This window comes from Amblyomma americanum, chromosome 7 (genome assembly GCF_052857255.1).
Source record: "Amblyomma americanum isolate KBUSLIRL-KWMA chromosome 7, ASM5285725v1, whole genome shotgun sequence".
NCBI classification, from domain to species: Eukaryota; Metazoa; Arthropoda; class Arachnida; order Ixodida; family Ixodidae; genus Amblyomma; species Amblyomma americanum.
The window spans coordinates 60,755,985-60,779,032 of NC_135503.1; the positions used below are offsets into that span (position 1 = coordinate 60,755,985).

Here is a 23,048-nt window from a genome sequence, read left to right on the forward strand (position 1 = left end):
GACATCTTTTTGAAAAACGTAGAGTCGTTTTTTGAAAAACAGAATTTACAATAAAAAGAGCAAAAGAGCATCGTGTTGACCTGATTGTATCGCTTCTTTGTTTCGTCGTTCTCCTTTCCAGTGTTTTAAATGCATCAAAATGAACGTGTATAGCAATGCGCATGTCCTTTGACCGTTGATGGTCTCAGCCTACTTGCTGTGGTCTTTTCTACTGCAGGCGCATGTTTTGTATCTCTTGTATGATATACTGGATATGCTATTGTTTGTATAATTGTCCCATTACTTTGCCCACTCCTGTAAGAGCCTAAGTAGGCTTACAGTATGCTTAAATAAAAAAATAAAAAAAAGACGTGACGACATTCCTGCAGCGCCCGGAATAAGCTAGACGCCTTCCCAATCTGCGCATTACGTAGAAACGCACCGACGTTCGACGCTACAATTGACGCCGACGCCATACGGAATGCAAGCAGGGCGACCGTGTGCGGTCAGTCGCTCAAGGACTCAGCGAAAAACTTTTTCGCTTCTACTTAGACCCATACAAGGCCTTTTGCTAACTTAGACTACTTCACAATGAAATTCCAGACGGAGCAGCCGCATCCCAACTACGGCCAGCATGGCCAGAATTTTGTCATGTCGCACGCGGTAGCAAATCCTGTTTGTGTGCATTCTCGGCGTTTGTTTAGTACGAAAGTACAACTACTTCAAGCGGTTCCGACAAAAAAAAAAGTGTTGTGAAACCTCGGAATAACTCGAGTAAGCTCGGGTAAGTCCGTAGCAGCGTGGCGCCAGCTGTAGCCAATGGGGGGGTGACCATGAATATGACCTTGGCCAACCTGAATAAATGAAACAAATATTTTCGCTACACTGTTTCGAACCCACGGAAGCGCGAACAGACCATCTTCACTGACCACTGCACGAAAGTACTATACTACCGTCAAAGCCAATCCTGCCTCATGCTAAACTGCAACACGCTTCCATATGTGGCGCGAACACATCACATCATCTTAACCTCGATCAGAGCTTAACCTGAGCCTAATATTGTCGGCAGACGTGCTGAGAACCCAGAAACCCAGAACTAGGCTAAACACATGCCTTCGGACGTCTACTCGATTTAACTACGTTAGAACCCTACCACTATTTTGCCCATCTTACTTTTCTTTGCAGCCATGAAGCCAGTCTTCCATTAAGAGCAGGGCACGGCTGCGAAGCTTAGCAGTGATTTTTTTGCTGTGCCATGGACATAGTTGCCGGCACGCGGCGACCATGTTTCAACGCGACTGCGTTAAAGAACTCGTGTCGATGAAAAGCCGGTGTCGGCGTTGTGGGCGTTCGAACACGAGAGTCTCCAAATAAAAAAATATTGTGGAGGTACGGGGAATCGAGCCCAGGTCTTTCAAAATGTGTGGCGAGCACGCGAAGAACACTCTACGAAGGCTTTTTTTTTCACATGCTATTTACTACACGAGGTTGTGTATGTAAAGAAAGGAAATATATTCAGATTATTTACAAAGCACGCGGTTGATTCGAGCTTAATAAAAGTGGACCTAGTGAATGCGTCATGATCTTTGACTTTGTGAAGTGTATTTGTGTACTGATGGGTGCATAAGTAATACCGTGGTAGCGCTGCAACACACTATCACGTTCCAATCTAGAAGACGAAGCTTAAGCGTCCTCCAATTTTTTGTTTGTTTGCCAAGCGAGCGCAGGCCAAATTGGTCTGAAATGATTGCAGCGCTCACCGCTATTTCTACAACTTGCGATATAGATGAGTTACAGGCGCTTTACCTCGAAGCTTCCCCATGTGCTTAAACTCAGCGCAGCCGGCAGTCGTCGTCACTGCTTCTTTGACGACCACCAAGCATACTCGCGGCTATCATCGCCGATGAATTTCTGCTTGCAGGCAAGCGTTTTCCCTATTAACAGTCTGAGTTCAACAGCATTCCTTGGCATCACATCTGCGGCTCTGTCCGAGCCGTCATCCCAGGCACGTGGGAATATTCTTGTATCCTCAAAAGCGAAGCAGTCGATGTCGTGGGTGCCGGTCGGGTACCAAGAAACGGTCGTAACCAATCAGGTTTCTAGTAGCTTTGGGGCGAGACTAAGCTAATAAAAAGCTGGTCTGGAATAACCAAAAGAATGAAAGTACGGTTGCAATCAATAATAGTGCACGTCAAACGAACGGCCATCGATTATATTTTGAAGCAACGGCAGTTGCCAGAAGACACCATCGCGACTTTGTGCTGACAGAGGTCTATACTGCCTTCACTATCGCTCTCTCGATATTCTTCCAGGCTTGAGGAAGAATGTTTTTCGGCGTTTTAATCACCAATGCAGGCGATTGGCTGTATTAACCTTAAAAGTGAATCGGGTGCCGGAGCGCTTACCATTAGTCTGCGGGCGGTTTGAATGAAAAGATTCGCTTAAGATAGAAAAAAGACGCACTTTGTAGAATTTTGCTGGACACAGCTTGCTTGTACGGCATGGGATATCCGCTATCATCACTTCTGGCCTGAAGGAGCTTGAACTTTTTGACATGCGCAGCACTGCCTGCGGCTTCTGCGTACAAGGCATGCAGCAGATACCTAAAGGTTACGGATGAGTGAGGCGACAGCCCGCGGGTGGCAAGCTACTAGGGAGACGCATAAAGGACCCTTGACATGAGTATCCGCGACGTTGTTTCCCGTTACTAGGATCGCGTAGAGCTAATGTTGCCTTGCCATCCTTGCATCTTAACCGCCAATATCGTTATTCGTCTGCCCGTAGCATTCTCACTTAAAGATCCCCAGGTGGTCGAAATAATTTCGGAGCCCTCCACTACGGCACATCTTCCTTCCTTTCTTCTTTCACTCCCTCCTTTATCCCTTCCCTTACGGCGAGGTTCAGGTGTCCAACGATATGAGACAGATACTGCGCCGTTTCCTTTCCCCAAAATCCAATTATTATTATTAATGAAATGAAATCTTTATTTGCCATCAAATACAGATGGGGGGATTGTAGAAAAAAAGCTGTCCTTGGACAGCTTGACGGGTCCACAATCCCTTATTTTGGCAGAGTGGCGGCAACACGTAACATATTCTTGATATGCAAACATATACATACATATTTAATATGATACAGACTTAGTACTCGTAAACGAAAACAACAGAAAACAAAAAGAACAGAAAACAACAGCGGAACTCACTTCTACAAATCCAAACGAAAGCAACAGCAAGGCTAGATAACATTACATAGAAACCAAATACATCTGCCGGAGGTCCTTGTAGGTTGCCGTGAAGAGGTCAAAACGGACAGAATTATAGTAAATCAAAAGCATTGGTATTGTGTACTTAAGGCACTGTTTCCCGTAACTTGAGCGTGACATTGGTACTGACCAATCCTCGAAGTGTCTTGTAAGGTAACTTGGAGTTCTGTCTTGTAATTGGGATAGGTTACGTATATTGTTAATATTCCTGTGGATTTCTTGTTTATATACATGGCTTAAGCGATATCTATAGAGATTGTGAGCTGGAATTACACCAGAGTTGCTAAAAAAAGTTGAGGTGGAAGCAGTATAAGAAGTATTATATGTGTGTCGGAGATACTTTTTCTGTAACTGGTGGATGTGTTCTATATTAGTGGATGTGGTGTTTCCCCATGCTAATTGACAATAGTTAAAGTGTGACTGAAAGAGTGAATGATAAAGCAAACGTTTGATGCGTGTGGGAAGGATATACCTTAACCAACCTATTACACCAGTTATTTGACTTATTTTGCTTAGAACATGCTTGACGTGATTATCCCAGGACATATTTGCGGAAAAAGTGACACCCAGACATTTGAAATTCTCGACTAAAGCGATGCATCGTGAGTTTATTATTATATCTTGATGCTGAGGTATGTGCTTGTTTTTCGGCCTGAATATAATCGCTTTTGTTTTGCTTTCATTTACCTTCATTGCATTTACTCTCGACCATTCCTCTAAGGACTTCATTGCACTGTTACATTGTTCAACAAGAAGATTAATATCATTTCCAGCAAACAAAATACTAGTGTCATCTGCATAAATAATAAATTTTGCTTTAGGGTTAATAGTGATGATATCATTAAGATAGACATTAAAAAGTAAAGGTCCTAAAATACTTCCCTGCGGCACTCCACAACTAACAGCTTTAGCTTTCGATGTAAAGGCACCTATTTTCACAACTTGAGTTCCATTGGATAGGTAGGATTTCAGAAGAGCTAGTGCCTGTCCTCGTATTCTATACTTACTTAATTTTTTCCAGCAAAATGTTATGGTTAACTTAATTGAAGGCTTTAGAAAAGTCCACAAAAATGTCAACAACTATTGCTTTGTTTTCAAACGCCGTTAATATATATTCTTTCTGCTCTAGCAACGCTAATTCAACTGATTTGTTTTTACGGAAACCGAACTGGTGTGGTGTTAACAGATTGTTTTTCAATGAAATTTGCCATCCTCGAATACAAGACTTTTTCAAACAGCTTTGAAAAGATCGGTAAAATAGATACCAGCCTGTAATTTCCCAGCTCATTACAATCTCCTTTTTTGTACAGAACAGTAACTTTTGCGCACTGCATTCTCGCTGGGAAAGTTGCTGATTCTAGACACATATTAAAAATATGGGTGAGGATGGGAGCAATAATATCAATTACATGTTTGATTGGGCGTACTTGAAGACCATCGATGTCACAACTGCTAGAGTTGTTTAAGGCTTGTATAACGAACATGATTTCATCCACTGTTACGGGTTGAAGGTACACTGTGTTGTTAATATAAGTGGAAACGTATTTGCTAGCATGAGAGGATATAGAGGGAGCAGAAGCGATACTAGTGAAAAAATTGTTAAAAGCATCAGCTAGTTCTGCACCGGATAATTCTTTTCCGTCAACTTGTAATTTCAATGAAGGCTTATGCGAGTGACCACGATTAAGGATGGTGTTCAACCTCGACCATAACAGACTGTTTTGACGGCACTCAATATCCAACAAAGATGAATAATATGCTGATCGTGCATTTCGCAACTTCTTTGTTAGCTTATTACGATGCTCTTTAAACTGGACAAGATCATCTGCTGATCGCGTATGAAGGAAATGTTGATATAGCTTGTCCCTCGTTTTCATTTCACTCCGTAATTCAGGTGTAAGCCATGGTTTGCGTGTTCTTTCACTTTTTTGCGTGTTCTTGACGGGAAACTCTTGTGGTATAGTTGGGTCAGTATATCCATAAACTTATCGTACGCTTCACTGGCATTTGTGAGATTACCGATCGTGTCCCATTCCACTGACAACAGGGCGTCACGAAAGGAATTCAGTGTTGTGTCTGTTATTAGTTGGTACATTATTGGTGGGGATTTTTTTCTTATTGACCTGCTTGATTCTACACACAAGAATACTGGCAAATGATCGCTGATAGAACATGACAAAACTCCAGATTTAACATTCGGCCCCAAGGAATTGGTAATAAATAAATCCAGAGTGGACTGGCCTTCAGGTGTAATCCTGGTTAGTGTGTCAATTCAGTTAGCAAAACCATTCGATAATATGATCATATTGAAAGCATTTGATGATGGACTGTTCACACTCATGTCGACGTTAAAATCTCCACCAGCTATTAGAGGTTTAGAGTTATGATTTTGAACCACATAAGCCAGGAACTGATCATAGAACTACAGAAACGCAGGCAAATCACCATTCGGTGGTCGATAGCACACAGAAAATACATGTCCAGCAGTGCACAGGGTCAGCATTTCATAGTCTGGTGAAAGCACTGTGTAAGAATCAATGATCTGACATTCTACATCATCATGGTCCCTTGTACAGCGTAGCGTGGATGGGTACGCAGTGCTGTCACCTTTGTATAATATATTTTTTATCTTTGTCTCAGAATAAAACCCATGCTTTAATTCCACCTTACGGGTGTCTCACTTGAAAGGCGAATCGATGGCTTATGAGCATCATTAACTGGAAGTTGGGATCTTGAAAATATGCATTCCAGGAACTTTTTTTTACCGTCAAGGATCATTGCCCTGAGTGACGCTAACTGCCAAACATAACACTTCCTATAGGTGACTCACCCACCACAAATAAGGGACACGTGTTCTTTAATGATGTTCTTGTTCTTTATTTTAAGCCTCATAAGCAAGCACAATTAGCGCCAGTTTCATGAAAGTTGATAGAGCTCGACATGGGGGTTATATGAATCCACGCGGTCTCCTCGCTGCTTCCAAAAGGCAGTGAAGGTCGCTACCCCGGGCTAGACGTCGAAAGCATCGGCACCCTTGGCCGCAGGGCCAGTGCCAATAGCCCGGAGGGCACTGGAAAAAAACAAAAAACAGAAAATGAGGAGATGTTGACAGGCTCGAATGATATGCCGGTTGGGGAAGAGGAAATGGCGTTCAGTTTCTGCAGGCAATCCGAACTGTCTGTAATTGTGAAATAATGTGTTTCTCTACGCGTCATATGCCGGGCAGACGAGAAAAAGATGACCAAGGGTCTCAGTATCACCGCACTGAGGGCAGTTCGGGTCTGGGGCTAAACCGTGGCTGAACTTGCGGGGCATTGTCCCGGCAACCAGCGTGCGCGCGCTAATGAACCTCAGCGAAAGTCTCGTGAAGCGAACAATCAGCATCTTCACCACACATCACCAACACAAGCAGCAGCACCGCACTTGTCAACAAAGTGCCCCCTGATTTTTTTTATTTACTTCCAAGGAAACCCAGCTTGAAAGGCTCAGTGTGCCAGGGTTCACTTTCGTGCGCATAAATCGCAGTACGCGGCAGCTTCTGCACCGAGCAGCCATCAAAGCGCGGCGGGAATCCCTGGTCAAACCCACGAAATCTTATTCAGCACCTGTATAAAAAAAAACTTCGAGGGATTCAACGCTGCTGAACCGAATGTCGAGCGACAGCTCTGGTGATTTATATGACACAACGCTGGTTTCAATGTTTTATTATCGCCTTGCCCGGCCAGGTGCTTTGGCTGTGGGTGACCAGGCGTTGCATCGAACTCAACAAGGGTTCCGTTGAACGCATCAAAGTGCATCGGCGTTATATGCAGAACCCACTTTCATGCCCTGCGCATGCGATGCCGGCAGACGCTTTCCAGGGTTTTCCGCGTGTGTGTGAGGTGTGTGACGTCACGGAGGGGGTACGCATCACACCTCGGATTCCTCCTTTCCTCCTCTCCGCAATGCGGCGACGGCGATGGAGCACACATCTACCGGGGCTCTCCGCGGCGGCGCGCGCATCTGCTGAGATGCCACTACCCTCCTCCTCCTCTCTGCATCACGCGCCATACGTGACTACCTTCGCCACTCCTCTCCACAGCAGCTGGCACGCGCGGCTTACGCGACTAGAAACTTGCGGCTCTTTAGAGGTCAAATTGCGGAGCCAGAAGTCATACGCTGAAACTCGCCGGAGGAGGCTCATGATAGGAGTAGAGCTATTGCTCAATACCTCATAATTCCAGCTACGGGTCTGTTGTGAAAAAAAAATGCCTCCATGCCTTAAGTGAGCAATGGCTTATTATAAGACATATAAAAAATGCCGACATTGACGAAAAACGTTTTTGTTGTTGCTGTTAGAGGAGGTGTGAAAGAAGGTAGTCATTTGGTAGTCTAACCTACGAAAATTATTTTCTAAAACTTGCGTCCTAAATGCGCTTCCGGGGATCAATTTATCCAGGAAATAGCTCAAAAGGTCTTCTTCGTTCGTTACGAAAACAAAACCTGTTTTCATGCTACTTAATGCATTATTCAGACAATGAAGCCGCACCGTCTGAATCCAAACACAACTGGGGCAGTTTCTCTAAATACACGAGGTTTGCATCAGTATATCTCACTTCTATTTTGTTATGGTAAAACAAAATATAATGAAAACGCTTTGTGTTTCAGCTCACGGGAGGTATCAAAGCAAATTTCGAAGCCCTAGCTCCACTAAAGACCTTATGAATCGATCCAAGCATAGATACTTGGACCATTATTGTCAACCACACACATAAAGCGGCTTTATTCGTGCGCTCGTGTGCGTAGCTAGTATACGTATTAGTATGCTCCAACGGTCCTAAGATTAATCGCTTTAATGTCACTGTGTTTTGCATTAGGATTTTTATCTCGCATATTTCTAGACAGCCACCTAGAGACACAGTTTGGAATGGTAACTTAGATAATATTCAGCTGAACACAACTGCGCTTAACCAAGGCTCATAATAATTGCAGGAGAATCGAATACGCAATTTGCTTCCTCTTCTGCCAGAAGCAATGTCTTTTTTTTTTTCAAATTGTGCTGACGTGCCGCAGTGGCTCTGCCTTAATGGCGTCCAGCTGCTGGGCCTAGGATCACGGAATCGAATCCCGTACGTGGCGGCTGTATTCAGAAGCAGTGAAACGCAAACAGGCCCTAGGCTGCCCGAGGTCAGTGCACGCTAAAGAAACCAATGTCGGAATTAATCCGGTGGACTGCACTGCAGCGTCTCTCATTTCCATTTTGAAGCTTCAGGACGTTAAGCCTCACAAAGCCTATAATGACAAAAGATGCTACCTGTAGGCAGACGTACCATTTTACTGCGCAAAGCAAACTTTTATCAAACGGGGTACTCAAAGACAAACTATTAGGCTGGAGGTAAGTTTAAAATTAAGGATCATAACAACAAATTACTGAGGGAATATGGTTGTAAAGTTTCATCCTGTAGTATCTGAACGCAGTGTTGCACAAAATATTTCAATACCGGCTCTATTTGTCCTTGTCGCTCAGAGAAGCGTAGAGGATCTCAACGTTATCTTTTTTTTTTCAAGCCTGATGTAGCATCCAAAGAATTCTATAATTTCATCAATTAAGTGAGGACTCTTTGGGAAATTTGTAAAATATTGTAATTACAATAAATTGTAAGGAATATTTCAATGAGCAGCAGAGAACTGTAAGAAGGGCACAGCCATTGAATTCTAAACTACGGTAGGCAATCGATTTCACGTTGAGCTCAAAGGCCACTTTTGCGCTGATATTTCGCAGTCTTCACATGGGCGCTGTGGCACAAGAAGCAAAGTCTTATATAGTAAAAAGGTGGCAAGTTAGTCGTGCCTCACATAGGCGGCTCCACGAATATCTTGATAGATGCATCTACATATATGCGCAATCTGAAAGCATTTGGTGTTTCTAAAGAAACACACTTTTCATATCACTTACCTGCCCAACGCAAGTTATACCTGCGAACGTAGGGGGTGACGGTGGAAGTCCACATCTGAAATGAAGGACAAGATCCAAATAATACACATGACAACAATATTCCTTTTTGATAGCAAAGTACAAAGTAAGTAATGTTATAGTTTCAATATTTATGAAATTTTCTGAAGGGATGAGTTCTAAAATAAGCTTACTCCGAGAGGTTCGAGAGTACTCCCAAGGCGAGGCAAATTATTGCCACTTTCATTTTCAACTTTTAATAGCTGAAAGCGATCTCTCATTGAAAGCAAACACTGCCTTCTTGTGATCACAGCTGCAGTATCCAACGTCTTTAAATGGTGTCCAACGTCTGCTCTCGTGCAGTTGGATTACAATCAAGAAACACACTGGCCTACAGGCCTTACTTCATTGCGACCCTCAATAAATAATAAAAAGATCAAATCATGCACGGAGCATATTTACTTCTGACGCTGACATCAAACGAAAATGCTTTAGTGAATGATTCAAGAGCCAGCCCAGAAAAATAGCATAAGAATTACTTATGCACCATCTGTCGCACAACTTAAACGCGCCGGTGTCATATCGAGGCGCATCCGCGAAGGCTGAGCTGGCTGATTCGTATGCGTCTGTGCCAAAGACGCCATTCTTTTCTATCAACTTTTGTCGCTACTCGAGAGATTTGCAGCTACCAATGAGTTGCCGTTTAATCTCTAGCGAAGAGCTTTCGCGTGCCTTCAGAGCCGGGAACCTTAGCGACATTCAGCGCGTGCAGTTTAACTGTTTACAACCGCCTTTAACTCAATAGGGCATTTGATATGCTCTCAGTTTTGAGCGCAAATGCTTGCACGCGTGCAGTAAATAACTTCTGCAAAGACTCAATTACTTGGAGGCCAGCTGCTTCAATGTCATTTCTTGTTAGCTGACATTCTTGATACCGTTTGGCTTTTCCAAAAAGACCCACAGGCTATCAATAGAATTCATGCGGCAAAGTAAGCGTTAGTATGTAGCACATCGCGTGCGCATGTTCTCCACGAGCTGTGCGACCTTTGCGGAACCCACAAAACTTGCGGTGGGGTCACTATCCTCCTGTCCCCTTGCCCCCCCCCCCCCCCCCCCCCACTCTTCTTAACTGATCTCATCTGCACTCACTCCATTCCACCACTCTCCGACAGCGCTTTCTCCTTTCCACCCTTCCTGCTCTACTTCGCACCAGCTCCACATCTCTGATTGGTCGCCGCGCCTCCTGTCCTCCACTCTCCCCGCCCTCCTCTTCACATTACACTCAGCGGCAGCACAAAACAGTGGGGGAGAATTTGAGAAGATTGGAGCAGTAATGATAACGCAATAAAAGCCAGAGCAGTCGCCTAAAAAAGCCTTTCTTCTTGCACTACAGAGAGCTAGGAGCCAACTGCGTCTTACGAATGCTGAAGCGCATTCATTTCGTCCCTCCTCATCTCGTGACGAAACGACCTCTTGTAACACGGTCAATAGCAGAGTTTTCCAAGCTGCACCTCGCGCGCTGCATGCAGCTCTTCGCGCGTCTAGGTGCGGCTCGCGACTAACTGGTATTTGTTGCCCCTCTCCCATTGGTGCCTCTAAAGACAGCTTCCGTTGATTTCTAGAAGATAGGCGGGCGCAGGCAGCTGTTGCCTGTTGGCTCTATCCTGCGCGGGATCTGCGGAATGATGCGTGTTGCAAGAAATAAAAAAAATGCCGCCGCCCCCCTTTTTTTATTGCGTGTCTTCACTAAAAAGATAATTTTTTAATGGCTCTTTACATATGCCAGTCTGGCCACCGGTGTTCTATATAATGGCTGAAAGTAACAGCACCCTTCCATACACTACTATTATGCGTATAAGTGTCGAGAGCGGCTGTCGTCGCCGTAGCTCACGGCAACCGGATTTTGGTGAGCCGGCAGTAGTCATCAATCAGGGGCGACTCAAGCGTTTGTTTCGTTTGTCTCGTATATGTCTCTGCCTTTTCGGCGCTCATTGACCCTGCACACTGAACCTAACCCAGCGAACCGTGTCAATCGCGAATATTCCGGAATCTTCAATGAACGAAACGGGCTGATGTTTTGAGGACGAAGCGCAAGTGGTGGGTTGAATTTGAACTAGAGCCCGAGAACTTTCACTGCAGCTACTTTGCATAAATAAGAGGAATCCATTCATCAAAGAGGTTCCAGCGAACGCGCCAGTATGAGGCTAACTTCAGAAAAGATAGTATTCGAGCATTAGCTTCCAGAAGAAAAATGCGTCTTGAATCGGCGCTTGAGAAACGCGCAAGAAAGAAAATTTGATACCAGCACCGGTACTTCCACGACATGGTAATTAATCACGGCTGATTTGGCAAAACCATCTATGGTCGCTGATTTTACGCGGCCATGCGTCTATATCAGTCTTCCCACGTCCGCCGGTGAGCTACGCTCAATGTTAGAGAGTTATAGCATAGCGCGATACGCGATCCTGTACCTTGAACCGCTTCCGCGGAGCGCCACTGCGCGCGCGCATAACGTGATGGGGGCGCCAGATGGCGCCACGTTCCCGTCAGCTGCATGCGCTCCTGCCGCGTCGCGGTCAACCAGCGCATATGTAGTGGTATGGCCGCTTGATGCAAAGCGAGGTTTGCTCTTTGCATCAAGCGACCATGATAGTGGTCACGGTAACGTATCAGGGTAACGGATAGCAGATTGCGCTATGCTACAACTCTCTATTAATGCCCTTTGCGCATGCTGAACTGAACTGCTAGAAAAAAATGACTTAACACTTAAATGGAGCTTCTTCCTGAAAGATTATGAAATTGTAGTTAAACGCACGAAGAGAAGCGACAAAGGTAATGCACAAAACTGCGCAAATGATTCCAGATTACGGGAGTTCAATGACTCGCTATGGCGTTGCTTTTGATGTGAACCTTTCCGTTTTCGCTGATGCCCGGAGCTCTCGAGATTTTAATACGTTGACAGTCAGCCGGGCGATCGCGAAACATTCATCTGTGTAGTTCATGTGTGTAGCAACGGCTCATCAGTGTAGTACTGGTTTTTAGCACTACACCTTCCTTCCGTCCTTTAAACCCATTTCCTCCTGCCTGAACAGGTCTCCAGTTGTAGCGAACACAGTGCTGTGCGCGTGTGTGATTTAATTCCTCTAAAATGAACTAATCACGCGCACAACCTGGACACATTTCTGATTGTGTTAATACTTTGTACATATTACTTCTCCCCCTATCCTCTCTTCCTGTCCCCTCAGCTCTTTCATTTCATTTCTCCATTCTGCCTGCTATCCTTTATTTCCGCTGCCCCAGCTCAGGTGCTTCAGTATCGATGGCAGATGCCGGGGCTAGCAAAAATCTTTTCCTTCCTTTTTACAATTATTTTAATAAACAAGCACTACCACCACCACTTGCCTGAACAGGAGAAAAACCACTGCCTTGTCCATACATCAGAGATCCAGGGTCAGGCTGCCTCCATGAATTGCTGTTTTTTTCAGCATGCCACCTTTCCACCTTTAAGTTTACACGAAGTACTGTATTTGCTTCCTTTGCTGCTGGTGTGCGATGGACTTTACTAAATTTGTTGTCGGTGTTCTCATTCATGTATATATGATGATAAGAGCTGATTTGTGTGAGTGATATGATGTTAACATGTAGGCGGAGAGCCGGCGACAAGCTGGCTGGTAGCGTCTGTAATCACCCACACCGCATTTCAAAAAGCTCACCAATAACAGTGTGCAGCTTGTGTTGCATATGTGGCCCGTTCAAAAGCAACTGAACACTTATGACGTGTGCCCGAAATTGAAGGGTGAGAAATTAAAAACAAGGTTTATTTCTCTCCAATTTAAATTTAGTATATTTTATTTACTAAGACATGGCTTTGAATGTCAAGTAAATAGTACTCCACGAACGCTAAATGGTTAAGTTACTATTAACCACCAGCAGAACAGGTGGTTATAATTGTTTCCTAAATTTTCATGCGCACGAGACAGTGGCGTTGCTTTCAGTTACTTTTCACCAGTCAGGTTCTCACAAGCACCGACCTTTAGTCTGTGTTTGCATGAAGGCAGAGTAAATATTATTTTTTCTGTATCGATCCTTATACAACCAAATCATATTAATTTGGACATTAAGGACCCAGAAAAAAATCCCTCACTAACCGCAGGCCCGCATTAACGAATGGCCTTCCGAAAAATTCTGAAGCAGCCGTCTGCATCATAATAAATTTATTAGATAAACACTAGCGCAGTGGTACTCTGTTTTTCGCATGTAAACTGCGGCGCACAAAAAATTTCTGCAGTTCCGTTAGAAGCTTTACTGCGCACACACTGTCAGAAACGTCAGCGTAGACGATGATGACGTCCTCAGGTTTAATGGCACATACCCACAGCGGGGGATTTGCCAGGGTGCATTGAGAAAACAAACACATTAATTGACAAGGAGTGGCATATTTGAATAATTTTGTACTTCGAAATGGCAACTGCATCGTAGCTTCTTTCACTTTGAGACACGGTAGCAGTTATGCCTTCTCACAGCAGTCGTCTACACGTGTGAAGGAGCTCCCCTACACAATGTGTGAACAGCACCCGACGAGTGCACAATTTCAGTAAAAAAAATAACCACGGGGAAGGAACCAGAGAAACATGCGCCCACACCGGAATGAGAAGACACCTTCTAAAAATAAATTATCTGCGAAGCGCCTATCAGTTAAGAGTTTAAATATTTGGATACCATATGTCTATCAGCCTTCGTGCGACATTGAGGTGAGCTCGGCTGACCCCCCAATGCGCGGTGGCCGTCATTGCGTACCGACGCGAAGCTCGGGAAAGCGAAACCGAAACTATGCAGCCGGTGACGGCGGCCTCACGGTGGCAACGCTATTTTTTGGCTACAGTGGCCTCCGGCCGTTGTAACGCCTGCCGCTGAGAGCAGGTCAAAGGTTCGCAGGCGCCATGCCATTCAAGCACAAGGAAGGCTATTCGAACGATCACTCCCTTAGTAACACCTGGACACGGCCCTCAACCGGGACCTACACTAAATAAAGAGGGGTGAACTAAGTTGCTTGCGAATTAACCAACGCCTGGTCCTGTTGTGACGTGCATATACGTTGGCCGGGATCATGCCTGAAGTCCGAATTTTAAGGGATCTCGAATCAACGAGGTTTTATTGCGTAGCTAGTAGACCGGTTCGAGATTATGGCGTGCTAATTCCGAGCTACGAATTGCTTCTTGTCAAACTAATGACATTCCCACTTTTGGAATCATCTGATTCCAAAAGTCTGAGGCTCCTTACCAGATATGTGATTTGATTTTTCGTTCGCCTTAAGTCAATGCTACATCATTTTATTATCATTGAAAAAAACCTGCGCTATATCTTGGAGGCTTTAATGTAAACTCGCCGTGATGTTCTTCACAGAAAATATCATTTTGAAATCTCACCATTACATGGTTTTTTTTAGTTGTCTCACCATATAAAGCAATGAAGCAACAATTCATTTATGTTTGAATGATATCGAAGCGAGAAAAGTAAGACTCTGCGCTCTTGTAAGCCATCAGAGCGCATATATATATATATATATATATATATATATATATATATATATATATATATATATATATATATATATATATATATATATATATATATATATATATATATATATATATATTCTTTATTCTGTTCATTTATCATGTTCACTTCACATAATATAAGAGCTAAGTTTAGAGTGGGATGGTGGTTGTCGCTGCGTAGAGGAGCATACAAGGTTAGCCTTAGAACATTTCTGTCGGCAGTTGTTCCACCTGTGTCCCCTAGTTAAAACAGAACAAGAGCAAATCCTGCCTCTGGCCCAGGAGAGCAGCGTTCTTTAAGAAATTCACAAATAGCTAAAAAATGCACGAGCCCTATATCGCAAAACTGGGACACCATACCAGAATTTGAGAGATTGGTGTACTACATTTGTTGTGGCAGAACTCAGTTTACATAGCATTAATAACTTTTTAGTGACGCTGGCTGAAACTGCCTAGAATTCCTGCTAACGCATGGAATCCTATCAAAATTTGAAATAATTTGTACATTTAGGTCATTTACAAACTAATAGCCTGTTTAATTTTATCTGACATCAATTATTTATGTCATCAAACGCGCTCCATTAGAGTTCAGTATAATAATGAGGACTAAATCTTTTGAGGACTCATGATCGGTTTAAAATTATTAATGCCCTAACACATCTTTTCACATTCTTTCTGCTATCAATGCAGCCACTGTGATGAAATACGACAGTGTTGAGAAGAACACGCCACGAATTCACCACCACACTGAAAATTTTCCAATATACACTATGGTCCTCGGAAAACTGAGCAGATTTCAAAATATCTACCAAACAAATCTGAAAGTTATGCTCATGTGGAAACAAATTGGAGTTAACAAATTTAAGGCGTGAAAGCTTTTCTTAGTAAACTTAATACCAATCTCTTAATTTCCGCGGAGTGTACTGAATACAGATTTAATTATGGGCGGAGTATGTGCCAGCAAATTTATTTGCAGCTCATTTAGCATATTTTTCTGAAAAAAAAATTGAACATTCAGCCAACGAGCTCAACGACAGCTGTTTAATTCCCTGGCCTTAGTGGCATTAAAACATCTTCATTTCGAATACATTAAAATTTGTTAAGTTATATTCACTTTCATATGAGATACCCTAATTCCGTAGTGTAAGACTCCGCAAAGAAATCACAACAATTACGGTAAACCTCTTGCAGAAAGAGCAGCAGACAGAACAAACTATAGAAACTAATACACTTTGTTCAGAGCGTTCCACCATATCCGAGTTTCTCAGTTTCAGTTTGAATGGCCGAAATAATTTACTAAAATCAGCTAAACGTACTAAATGCTGTCCGTTGCCTTTCGCGAAAATTATTCCTTCAATACGGAAAAAGTCCTTGTTAAAGATGACGAAAATAATAATCATTGGGATGGCTTCTGATATGATTAAAGCTCTTCATTTCATTAAGCTCAGTAGTCTTTAGAAACGTATTAACTCTAGGCACCGTATATTGGAGTGCCACTTTGCGCGATTGTAATCTGTTTTAGCTAAGGGTAGTTTTCTGTCTTTAATTTGCTGCAATAAGTGCAAACGAAGCGGGGAAACTGTACTGTACAGGGTATCTTGGAGCCCCATAATCTGATACGCAATATTTCTTCCTTAAATTAGCGATATCATGCTCCAGACCGTCACCTTATCGATTGCGTGCACATGAAGCAGAAGTACTGCCCCCCGCAAGTAGTCAGTTTTTCAACTGTGTGGACGGTCGTACATCAAACACCTGCTCTGACCAGAAAGAGAGTTGTGCCTTTGCGGTGGAGTTCACGCTAAAAACTCCGCCAATTTCCCCTCTCGTGGGCAGGAAACTCAGATCCTTGAGACAATTACTCTTCACGCCGAGAGGCTGTAGTCGAGGCTAACGAGAGAGGATAGATTATGCGGGCGTGGCTGATCACCAAGAAGTCACGTTATGCCCCACGCTGTCTCAAACGATTGCGGCTGCTGTGGAAGCTTCCATCGCTAAGGTGGTTGAGCGGATAGTAGCAAGTGTCTCAAACTGCTTATCTTACGTTCTGGTAGCTCTGCTTACAATTGCCATGCAGGCTGGTATGGCGCCTCCTGCATTACCTATCCCTCTCAACAGACCAATCCTTTCATACCTTAAACATCTCAGCCGCAAGAACGAACTACTGTCCCTTTACCCGCACGTAACCCGGGTGCTTCCACTTAGGTTCGAATCACCTATGATTCAGAAATGGTCGAGCCTAATGCGCGGATGATAAAACACAGTGGGTATTCCATCTCTAATCCATCTTCTCCGTGTCCCAGGGCCAAATGAAAGAAGCACAAACTTGACGCTAAGCCAAAGTATAACGTTTTGGAGAAGACAGTTGGCTGCTGCCAGGATATCGCAATCATGGGGTCGCTGTAAGTTCTGCAGTGGAAATGTCGCTCTATTCATTAAGCTACTGCAGATTTCAATTTTTTTATTCGAAGCTTAATCCTGATAAAATAATTTTGCCATAAGCATTGGTTACAACCGGAAAGTATTTTCATTTTAAAAATTATCATCATTTCGCCTATATCGCCAGTCAACAGGAGGGGGCCGCTTTATTTAGTTTCTTCCACATTTTATCACGGGGCTGAGGTCTATTGTCAGCTATTGACTCCAGACTTTATAAGGCGCGCCCTCACTCGTGAACACATGCATTACCTGTTTGTTTGTTTTTTAGTCAGTCGAAAGGACGGACAGATATACGAGATTCTACATTGCAGAATGTGTCCGGTGACGTAAAGAACTTTCCTCCTGAAAGGAAGAAAAGAACAGACAGAAAGCAATGAAATTGTATGGCGGCTACACATTCGTGACAATGCCGAATATGAGGGCTAGCTCGTTTTCTGTGGCGCTTTTGGGAATAATTTTTTGCAGTTAATAATTTTGTGTCTTAAGATTTTGCTAGTCAACTTAACCGCCTATGATCAACGCAATACTACCGCTGGCAGATCTTGACGTTACTTGTGTCTCTATTGGGTGCGTTCCACTGGATGCGCCTTTAGTTGATGATCTTGCAGTCGTTCATGGGCGCCTCGGAGCTCGTGCACATGTGTATCTAGAATCGCCCACGCCCTACATTTGGCCTCGGCCCATTACGAAACACTTGCGCTGAATAGAAGGCAATTTCTCCGCTTGCGACCCACGGCCACTTGTTTACGCGTTGCGTTTGTCGCCAGAGCTTGTGCACGACGTTGTTCTTGCGTGCTACTCACGCGAACTTCATACTCACATGGCAAGTCTGGGACTAGCAGCAAAACATCGGCGCTTCCCGGCAACAAAGTTTTTCAAGGTGAAGGCAACACCCTAATACACAGCCTATAGCAACCGACGGAAGCAACCCTGAGGAGGCCCCAGAGTGGTTTTGCGACGCTAGCAATCATAGCATTAGTAGAGACACGAACAAGCATCATCGACGTAATCTGCGTGCGTTCCCCTATAGCAGCGTGGGACGATGAAGCCAGAGGGTACGCGTCTACGTCATGGTTTATAGTGGTTATAAGGATAGAATACACACAGTAGCAGTCTCACACTGGGTGGACACGTGAACTGTGCCGAGAAGGAAGGAGTGAAGGTGCCAGCCCGTGATGCATAACAATGATATGAATCTGGCGTGCCTCTCGCGTGGTGTCTTGCCCGTCCTGCTCCATTGGCGACTACCTATCCTCAAAAACTTTCTAGCCTCGTCCGTCTACATAAAATTCTGCCGCTCCCTGCTACTCTTCCTTCCTCTTGGAATCCAGTCCGTCACACCTTACGACGATCGATTATCTTACCTTCGTATTAAATGCCCTGCCCATGCACATTTCTTGTTGATTTCGACAAAGCTGTCATTAACTCACGTCTATTTCATGACGGACTCTGCTCTTTTCCTGTCTCTTAGCGTTACACCTATTATTATCCTTTCCATAGCCCGCTGCGTTGTCCTCGGTTTATGCTGATTCATTTTCGTTAACCTCCATGTTTCTGCCTCATAGGTGAGCACGGATAAGGGACAGTTGTTATGTACTTTTCTCTTTCTGGATAATGGTAGACTGATATTCATGACATGAAAGTACCTGTCAAATGTGCTCCACCCAACCCTTATTCTTCTAGTCTCTTTATTCTCGTGGTGCCGACATGCCGTTCCCTGGCTGCTGTTCCCTTCCGAGACTGTTGAACATTATTCAAGTTTTCTGTTTAATAATTTTAGACCCACCTACTATTTTGCATGTCTATGTTATGGATCATACTTTCGTCCCCTTAGTTATCAACGCAATTTAATCGTTAAATCGCACATTAAAAAAGGTATCTTCTATTAATTCTTGTCTCCGACTGCTCCCAATGAAGGTCTGTGAATACCGGTTGTAAAGAAGCCGTGAATCCCACTGGAGAGATCGTCTCTTCCTGCTCAACATTTATCCTTACTTGCCTTTTATTAATTTTTTGGACAGGATTATGGTGGCTGTGCAGCCGTTATAGACACCTTCTAGTATTATTTACACAACGCCCATCTACACCCCGATTCTGTAATATCTGTGCGTCTGCTGAGGTTTCGACTGAGTCAAAAGCTTTCTTGTTACCTTTGAAGGCTATATATGAAGGCTATATATGAAGGCTATGAAGGCTATAAAGACAGGGGTTGGCTATATTCTATATTCTATATTCTGGCTATATTCTGTATTAATTATTATTCGATGCGGCGCGTATGAACAAAGCAGTAAGGTTTGGATTTTGTTTTCACGAAAGCAATAGCTTTAAAGCACTAGTGGAGAATTTAAGCTTATAAACCAATTGCCCTCTGCGGCCTTGGATACAAGATCAAGCTACACATGACAAGAGCGCGAACGGTAAAGATACGACCGTGAAATGGGTTTCTGTTTCACATTTTACTCATTTTATCTCGACACGGCGGAAAATCAGTCGGGCTGCAAACAACTGTGTGCGCGGATGTGTCGGTGCCGTCGGAATGTTCACTGGTGGAGAACGTTTTCATCGAAATCCAACTTAATCTTCCACTTACGGTAAATCTACACTATTATCTTTTATTCATTTGGTCTCCCATACGACTCTAAGTAGAACTGTGTGTGCAGAACACTTTATGTGCGCGGCGACAAACTTCCTGTCCTTGTTTGTAAGCGGCGTTATAAGCAGCGAAAGCCATCGGGTTCTCGGCTAATGGCGCTTGTGTCTGTGCCGCTATGTCTTTCATAACGCGCGGAAAGGCAGTCTGCGCGAAACCCGTGATGGTAAGCCGCTCCTCGCGAGCTGTATAATAGCTTTCGTGCTGCGAGGTAGATGTGTGGCCAGAAATATCGCTTAGCCCATGAGTGACGGCTGAAATGGAACTATGCGTTAGTTAGCGTTGTGTGAGTTCGATTTACTTGGAACCTCCGGAAGCGCACACTCAGGTTCTGAGGTGGATGGCATGTGTTTTTTTAATCTTTGTGTTATCGCCTGTCCGGATGGTGGAGTGCTGTTCATTGAGAGGTGTGCATTGCTTGTTACGTGTAGACGTTCGCTCGGTGTGCATTGTGGACAGCGACGTTTCATCAAAGATGGTTTGTAACGCTATAGACTGGAGCACGGGACGTTTGTCGAAGTTTTAGTCAATCGGCGCTGGAAGAATGTTAATAGTGTGATGGCTGAATAAAAGTCACCACCAGCACGAATGGCCAGCGTGCACAAACACCGTGAAGAACCTACGAGCTACATCCCCACACCCCTTTTGTTGCACACGTATGGATTCGTGCATCCCTCTTATCGGAGCCGTTGGCCGTTGCTGCTTGCTTGCTGGCAATTCATTTTAAAAGCTGAGTAACGGTCGCCTCGACAGTAGATGGCTTACATTTCGTTCCGAGAGGCTCGTTCATGAACCCCGCTCACTCGTGCACAAATTTCTCGAATAGCATTTGTGCATTTGTGCGAGAGGCAGAGTATGCGTTTTTGATCTCAGACTGCTACATTACGAAAACGTCAATGCAACTCGGTGCTTATATGCGCCACAAATGCAATTCAGCTTGCGCTGTATTATAGCTGCACCTGTTAATGAAGACCTGATAATGAATACTACAGCGGGCCTTTAGGTTATGCCAAAGTAAGAACCGAAGAGTTTAAACCCATTTCCTGTCTTGAATGCCGAAGCTTAATGACGAAATGAAAGAACGATTACAACTGCCCATTTCAGCCGACGAAGTGCGGAAAGCAGCAAAAGACCTTAACCCTGGAGAGTCTTCAGGACCAGATTGGCTAGTAGCATTGCTCTATAAGATATTCGAGGATGACTTTGCGAGAGATTTAGCTACGCTGTTTAATGAGGCTTATGACAAGGATATGCTTCTCCCGTCATTTCTAACGTCCCACACAATTTTAATACCAGAAAACGATGATGAAACTAGACTGCAACAAGTTACTCCTTACAGACCAATATCCTGGATGACTGTGGATTATAAGGTCTTCATGAAAATTCTGGCTAAATGACTCCAGACTGTGATGCCAGAATTAAAGGCCGCACCATATATACAAACATCCACACAGCCCGGTCCGTGCTCGAGTGTGATTTTTTTTTTAAATCTATGGCCTTTCTTTCTGCAGTCTCCGTTAATAATCCTCAAATAACTGCTAAATGCTCTTATCATGTCAGCAGGTATCTAATTAGCGCGAAGAAAACGCATATTGGAGTGTCTGATCGAGAGCAGTCGTTACTACGCCTGTCTTTTGTAATTATTTATTGCGAAGATAAATAGTTTTTTTTTTCCTGCTGACGCATATCGACGTTTACACAGCAGGTGGTGGGCGCCGTGGAAGATAGCAGATGCGGCCTCGAAGCTAAACAAGAGATCGGAAATAAAAAAAAAAACGTGTGGCGCAAACCGGGGCACGTTTAAGGCGCACCACGAGAGGAAGCGCGCTTACTACGAACTTTACTGTTTAGCAAACAAGCATGCTACAAAGGCACTCTGCCACGTGGTCTTGCTGATGCCAACTGACACATGAGAAAGTAAAAGGAAAATAAAAAGTCTCACAGAAATGAAAATTTATTGCAAGAAAACTTGGCAGCATGTAGATTCAGTGTACGTTAATCAAAGAAATTAATCTGTTACTTCTCACAAAACAGGTATACGTACTGCATAAAATGTCTCCTGCAAAAAAAAATGCGCCATTACCATTCTTGCAATGTGACACTTCCTGAAGTGCAGAATTTGTTGGAGTTAACGTTTTTTGTTTTGTTTTTTCAGCGATTGTCACCTCCGCTTATTCAACGTCTCTGAACTTTAAGACCGGGTCAAAGTTTAGAGATGGGTATTACCCACACCACCCCCTTTAAGATTTTAAATTAAAAAAGAAAAGTCAATGATAAGAAATGACAACGACAAGCTATCCCCCCGAAAAATACGTGATAGTTACAACCTGAATGGTGGGCCTAATAAAAACCAAATTCGCGAGCCAAGTTTTAGCCCCTTTAATTTCTTCGCTCCTGGAAAGACTACTTTGTTGGGTAGCATACTAGGCGTGGCCTAGTTAACCTCCCTGTCTTTCTCTTCATCATTTTTTCTCTTGCTCATCTTTCGTTTATTTAATGCTCATCTTTCCCCTTTGACAACTGAGAGGAGCGTTTGCACTGGTTTATTTCAGGTATATAATTTGCCGACCGGCGATTAAGTAGGCGGTAGTAAGCGCCCTTCAGGATGTGGAGCTATTTCACAATCGATGTACTAACCCTTCTCGATATTTTAAAACGGAAAAGAAATTATTACTCTCATCAAATCAGCTGTGCCCACAGCAGAAAAAACTCCTCCCGCACGTTTCTGCAATTAGCCGAGCCCCGCGCCGGTTTCGGTCGCCATATCCTCATATGTTGTGTGATCCCATCTCTCCACCTAGCTTTATGCTGGCCCCGCTGCAATTCAAAGCAGTGCACCGAATTCATTCCGCCACCCTGAGGAACCATCGTTTATCTGTCTTCCTCATTACATGTGGGGGTCAATTTCATTTTCTCTGCTAAGTGAAGCTATAATATCAATTACTGGTTTCACTTTTTGATCCTGCCCGTTGTGTCTCTTGCCATTACACTATCCATTTTACTGCTATGTGAACGTGACATTGCAGGTCCTGTTTATAACTTGACTGTAAATGAAACTGGATGGCCAATTAGGTGTACACTCAGAATAGGACGAGTGCAGCAAAATGGGAAGCATTTTAACCTTCATGGTACTTATGTGCGAATAGGAAGTTCAATTTAGCACAGCATGCTGTTGAGAAACTTGTCAAAAGGCGTTCGCCTCCACGATTAAGAAGCAGATGGTAGGCT

At 43.9% G+C, this 23,048-nt stretch overlaps 1 protein-coding gene and 1 long non-coding RNA gene across 2 annotated transcripts in view; one reads left to right on the plus strand and one right to left on the minus strand.

The window, feature by feature from the left end:
• Positions 1-23,048, plus strand: part of LOC144099206 (sodium-coupled monocarboxylate transporter 1-like) — a 125,528-nt gene that overhangs the window by 67,745 nt on the left and 34,735 nt on the right. The window lies entirely within an intron of this gene.
• On the minus strand, positions 6,109-9,609 carry LOC144097147 (uncharacterized). The gene is made up of 3 exons (XR_013306922.1): positions 9,368-9,609; positions 9,177-9,231; positions 6,109-6,311 (listed from the first exon to the last, which is right to left on the minus strand). It is a non-coding gene; the product is annotated as an uncharacterized LOC144097147 (long non-coding RNA).